The 6,243-nt window shown below is 45.2% G+C and overlaps 1 long non-coding RNA gene across 1 annotated transcript; it reads right to left on the bottom strand.

Moving 5' to 3' along the window:
• Positions 1-3,978: 3,978 nt before the first annotated feature.
• Positions 3,979-6,243, bottom strand: LOC310840237. The gene is made up of 2 exons (XR_014561856.1): positions 6,014-6,243; positions 3,979-4,412 (listed from the first exon to the last, which is right to left on the bottom strand). It is a non-coding gene; the product is annotated as an uncharacterized lncRNA (long non-coding RNA).

The following is a 6,243-nucleotide window of genomic DNA, read 5'->3' as shown; positions in this document are numbered from 1 at the left end:
CCCTGGCACTCGTCTGTCTCAATGGCAAACCAGGAAATGTCACAGGCTGCGCAGCAAAGAACATAATCCACAATTTTTTATTAATGAGGCCTAAACGGACAGCTTGGTGGAGAGCCGGTTCCTGTCTTTAGCTCTTACACCAGACATTCGTCTTTCAGAGCCGGAGCTGTAAGTATGACCTCAATTATTCATCGGCGACACGCACGGTGATCCCTTATGATGTGCTACCTATAAGTCTTCTTCTTCTTTGGCAATCACTTGTAGCTGAGTAAGATTGTCTTCCATAAACACGGTTTTAACAGTGAGTCCGTAAGTGACTGTGGAGGCCAATTCTGGATCCACACGTCCTTCTACAGTGGGGACATTGGTTTCCAAGGCGGGGGTTGTTCACAGTGTGGATTTGCCAAGCATGCCTTCCCCCTAGCATGTTTCTCCCTTGCGTCCTGAGTTCAAGTCAGTGGCGTAGCGTGGGTTGTCAGCACCCGGGGCAAGGCAAGTAATTTGCACCCCCTAACCCGTGGATGTGCGCCCCCTAACCCTAACCCCCAGATATTGCGCCTGGTGCGGCCGGGCTCCCCTGCACCCCCCACACTACGCCACTGGTTCAAGTGTCTTCAAAGTCCATGACACCTTTGGTAATGGCTGTTCTCCAACTGGAGTGCTTGCAGGCCAGTGTTTCCCAGTTGTCAGCGTTTGTTGTTGTTGTTGTTTAGTCATTTAGTCGTGTCCGACTCTTCATGATCCCATGGACCAGAGCACGCCAGGCACTCCTGTCTTCCACTGCCTCCTGCAGTTTGGTAAAACTCATGTTGGTAACTTCGAGAACACTGTTCAACCATATCGTCCTCTGTCGTCCCCTTCTCCTTGTGCCCTCCGTCTTTCCCAACATCAGGGTCTTTTCCAGGGAGTCTTCTCTTCTCATGAGGTGGCCAAAGTATTGGTGTCTCAGCTTCAGGATCTGTCCTTCCAGTGAGCACTTAGGGCTGATTTCCTTAAGAATGGATAGGTTTGATCTTCTTGCAGTCCATGGGACTCTCAAGAGTCTCCTCCAGCACCATAATTCAAAACTACATTTTTTTTAGATTTGTCTTGTACCTATAAGTAATGGCACTAAGAAAACAGGGCTGCACTTTGACACACTACCTTTTACATCAAACTTCCCACGGCTCCTCGATGCAAATAGTTGAATGGGGCTCTGCCAAACCTGACGGCACGCAGCACAGTGTGTCAACACAAGTCCTCAGTGACTGCTGTAGTTTTGCATCTCTCTTGTAAAGCTCAAGTTCGAGAAATCTGCTGCAGAGTGAGGTGCAAACATTGCAAGTGAAGAACATGTTAAGCAAAGAGCAGCTGCCAGACTTCTGTGTTCAAAAAAGACACAACAACATTAAAAAGGCAAGTTAACAATGTGATGGTGTGACACTGTTGGGAAGACCTTGAAGATTTTTAACTAGCATTCATGGTTTTGGCTATTTTGTGATGCTCTTCAAGGAGTAGCTTGAAAAGAAAAAAGCACCCACAATTTGAGAAACGTCACATTATCACCATTGCTCCTTCGAATACTGAACTTGGGTGGGGTGTGCTGATGGCTTTGTAGCAAAAACGGCAGCACCCCAAAACAAGAGGGAGGTATCTGTGAACTAGGGTGAAGCCCAAGATTTGTAGAAATACAGCAATTAAATTCAGGACCCCCCAACCATTATTATTTATTAAGCATTTGTAATTCTGCTGGTATATAAATAATAAACTAGGTTCCTGCCATAGCAGCTTACAGGCAGTTCCCAAGATACTTTGTGTATGCTTTAAATGTATGGTGTGTCACTGAGCACAGTGGAGCTTGCTGCTGTGAAAATGTTTGCCGGATCAGGCCACATGAGTGGACAGTGAGACAGAAAGACCCTGGAAGGAAACGGAAAGCAAATACTGCATGATCTCTAAACAGGATCAATTGGCACAATCTTCTCCTCTTGTTAATAATGACTGGAGGTTAGCGGAGGAGACAGTCAGGCCCACGTGTTCCCTACTGAGAGCTGGAAGGCATAAGACATGGAATAAGGCAAGGACTTTGGGTACTATATACAGTTAAAAGATTGGGGGAAACTGTGGAAGGAAGTATTAAAATTTACAGCATGCAATGCTTTGAAAGAAAATGTGATGAAAATGATGTATAGATGGTATATTACACCAGTGAAATTAGCCAAAATGTATAAACTCAGTAATAAATGTTGAAAATGTAAAGAAAAAGAAGGATCTTTTTATCACATGTGGTGGGAATGTAAGAAAGTGAAAAGCTTCTGGGAAATGATATATAATGAGATGAAAAAAATGTTGAAATATACGTTTATAAAAAAAACCAGAAGCATTTTTATTTGGCATTGTAGGGGAGGATATTAACAGACAGGATAGTCAATTGTTTTTATATGCAATAATGGCCGCAATAATATTATTGGCACAGAAATGGGAACAAGAAGAATTACTGATGAAAGAAGAATGGCAGACGAAATTAATGGGCTATGCAGAATTAGATAAGCTGACAGGAAGGAACTGAAACCGGTGGGACCAGAGATTCTCTCTCAGAGGACTGGAGTAAATATTTGAACTATTTGAAAAGCAGTTGTAATAAACAGATTATGCTAGTAGGATTGCAATAAGTTTTGTAAAGAGGATTATGCGAAATATTGCAGAGAAGATTATGAAGAGAGTTATTAGTTAAGGACAATTAAAAGTAATAGAGGAATTAAGAAATGTAGATTAAGTGATAGACTGAAAAATCTTCAGATGCGGTTGATGGAAGTCCAAAATATTGTATAAGATAAGAAAGTATGTTATATGATTTTTGGAAATTATTTGTAAAAATCAATAATTTTTTATTTATTTATTTTAAAAAGGAAGGCATAAGGCATGGCTGCAGGTGTGGAAACCTGTGGCACTCTCTCCCTGAGCATTGGCCATGCAGGCTGGGGTTAAAGAGGGCTGGGGAAACTTCCAAGAGACCATATGGAAATGGTGAACAGAGGCAAAATTGGGCAGAGCAACAGATGCAAGTTTTGCTTTTGTACATGTGGGCGGTTTTAGGGTAGCGTGACCAGTGCGGTCGCACTGCAGGGAGTGCTGAAGCAATGCTGTAAAATGGAACACAAGAGGCGGGGGGCACCAAATTTTAGCATCTCATGGGGCACTGCTGAAATCTGAGAGCCCCAAGTCTGCCACTGCTAGCTTCCACACACCTCATTTCTGCACCCAGGCAAGCAAGAGCCACATCCTCAGAGTGCAAGGTAGAGCCACAGAGGGGCGTGGCCTGAGAAGAGGGGGCGTGGCCTGAGAATTGGACAGCACCCAGCTCCCAGGGCTGTAATTTCCCACCACTCTGCTAGAGACAAGGTACACAATGGAGCTTTATATGTGAGGGTCGCTGCAACTGCAGCTGCTGCCAAGTTCTGTGGCTCTGCCATTAGGCAGAGTAAGGTAGTTGTTTCAGGCTGCTGATTTGGGGTGTCACGAAAAGACAGCAGTTTATTATTGCTGTGCCTTTACTATCAGGAATGTGGAGAGATGCATGTGAGATTTTCTGCCTTGGGTACCAAAATAACTTGGCAGACCTGTCGCTGATATACCGTATTTTTTGCTCTATAAGACTCACTTTTTCCCTCCTGAAAAGTAAGGGGAAATGTGTGTGCGTCTTATGGAGCGAATGCAGGCTGCGCAGCTATCCCAGAAGCCAGAACAGCAAGAGGGATTGCTGCTTTCACTGCACAGCGATCCCTCTTGCTGTTCTGGCTTCTGAGATTCAGAATATTTTTTTTCTTGTTTTCCTCCTCCAAAAACTAGGTGCGTCTTGTGGTCTGGTGTGTCTTATAGAGCGAAAAATACGGTACTTTATATGGAGCTTTATATGTGAGGGTCGCTGCAACTGCAGCTGTTGCCAAGCTCTCCGGCTCTGCCATTAGGCAGAGTAAGGTGGCTGTTTCAGGCTGCTGATTTGGTCACGAAAAGACAGCAGTTTATTATTGTTGTGCCTTTACTATCAGGGATGTGGGGAGATGCATGTGAGATTTTCTGCCTTGGGTACCAAAATAGCTTGGCAGACCTTTCGCTGCTATACATTTTGACCGGAGAGAGGAGTATCCTTTCCACCTTAGGCAGCGAAATGTCTCGCGCTGGCCCTGAAGGGAGGGAGGGATGAGCAGAGAGCGTTGATGCGTTCCTCCAGGCTACTCCTCTAGAGTTCTAATAATCGTCCGCTAGATGTCAGGTTGATAGGAGGAGGAGAGAGGCACGCTGTCCGGCAACAGGAGGCAGGCAGCCAATCACTTTCCGTCCTGGAGAAGACTGCTTCCCTGCTGGTTCTGTGCAGCCATCAGGAACCGGCTGTCGTCAGGCAAACCACATCTGTGCAGCAAAAGGAATCAAACCTGTAATGCAGGGTTAGAAAGGGGGGAGAGAGAGAGATTAATGGCAGCATGTAGAACTGAATGCAGAAAGCTGCAAAATGCATCTCTTTTTGATGCACAACATCCAAACAATATCTAATGAAGTTTTTCGGGAGATGGGGCTGCTACCTGAGACACAGTTACCTGGGTGTTGAATTCAGTGGGATTTATTTCTGAGCAGGCATAAAAAAGATTGCCGGAAAAGAACCCCTCAATACACACAGGACTATTTGTGGCACATGATAAATGTGTCTATAAGGCATAAGCTTCAGGTCTAACCTCATAGCGACACGCTGTGCCATTTCAGCTTCCCCTCTGTACAGAAAAACTGAAAATCCGAAGAACCTCCTTATATGAAAGCTGTAGTGATTTTTTAAAAAAAAATATTTTATTAAGGATTTTCTTGTTTTCTATTCCCTCACCAACTAGTAAAGTGAGCTAGTCTGGAATTTTGCATTAATGTGAATAAAGTCTACATTATCACTGTATGGCTGCAATCGCCTCTCCTCTTGCCTGCTAGGAAACCTCCAAGTGTCAGTTGGGGGGGGACAGGGACTCATAGCTGTCAACTTTTCCCTTTTCTTGCAAGGAATCCTATTCGGAATAAGGGAATTTCCCTTAAAAAAAGAGAAATGTTGACAGCTATGGGGGGACTTTGGGGTGGGTAACAGAAAATAATTCTTCACTTTGGAACTGGCATATTAACCCACAGCTGTGGCCTTTAAGCAGAGGCTTTCATCCTTTTTGGGTCCATGACTCTCTTGACCAACTCCATTTTTTCTGTGGCACCCCTGTGGGGCTCAGGAGCCCAGTTATGTCCCCCCTTGCCTGTAGAGCTGGCAGCCTCTCACCCTTTTTCAAACACACTCCCTTGTGGAGTGTTCCTCAGCCTCCTCTTTTCTCCCCTCTCCTTGGGAGTTTTCTGGGCATCTATTGCTGCCGCTCCCTGATCTCTGAGCTGCCCCCCCTCCCTGTCCCAAAAAGAGGTGCCTCCTCACACTGCCCCACAGGGGCCTAGGAAGCAACCCCCTGGCCAGCCCCAGAGGCACCATTCGCCTGGGGAGATTGTAGCCAGGGCTGCTGCAACGAACAGCTGTGCAAGACTTTGGGGGACAGAGACACAAGAGGGCATCAGAAGAGGGAGGGAAGGAAAGAAAAGAGAGACAGAGGCCAGTGTTGCCTGTAGCACCCCTGACCATCATTCAAGACACCCTAGGGTGCCACAGCACACTGGTTGAAAACCATTACGTTAAAGGGATGAACTGTAGTATAAAATATACAAGTCGGACCTGTGCTAAAATGTTGCAGTGTATTTCTTGCTTGCTAGTGTTATAAGAATTTTAAGGTCATATATAAAAAAAATAAATGTTCATAACTATATATAAACCACATGTCTGAAACCCCACAGATTAGGTCCTGAACAAATTGACCTCAAATATTTCTCTGCCAGGTCAAAAGTGGGAAACCCCCCCATTGTCTCTTTCCTCACAAATCCTGTCCTTGCAAATAATAATAACAAAAGAGTGGCCAAAACCCAGATAATGCAATCAGGTAACTTGCCAGACAGGAGGCAAACAACGCACTCAGATTTCTGTTGTAGACCGCCTTTTCTGTGATGTATGTATGATGTATCTGGGGGGTGGTCTTGGGCTACACCCCTTCTGTGATGTATGTATGATGTTTCTGGGGGTGGTCTTGGACTCCACGGCAGGCAATTTAAAATGTCTATATAAGGGCGGGCACACCTTTGTTCTGGGTCCTCCTCCTCTCTCCTGCGTGTGGAGGAGCACCCTGTTGCAAAAGTTAATAAAGA

The sequence above is a fragment of the Podarcis gaigeae genome, assembly GCF_964106915.1.
Source record: "Podarcis gaigeae genome assembly, chromosome: 2".
NCBI lineage: Eukaryota > Metazoa > Chordata > Lepidosauria > Squamata > Lacertidae > Podarcis > Podarcis gaigeae.
Note: the sequence above shows the minus strand (reverse complement) of the source record. Positions and strands in the feature narration are given on the sequence as shown.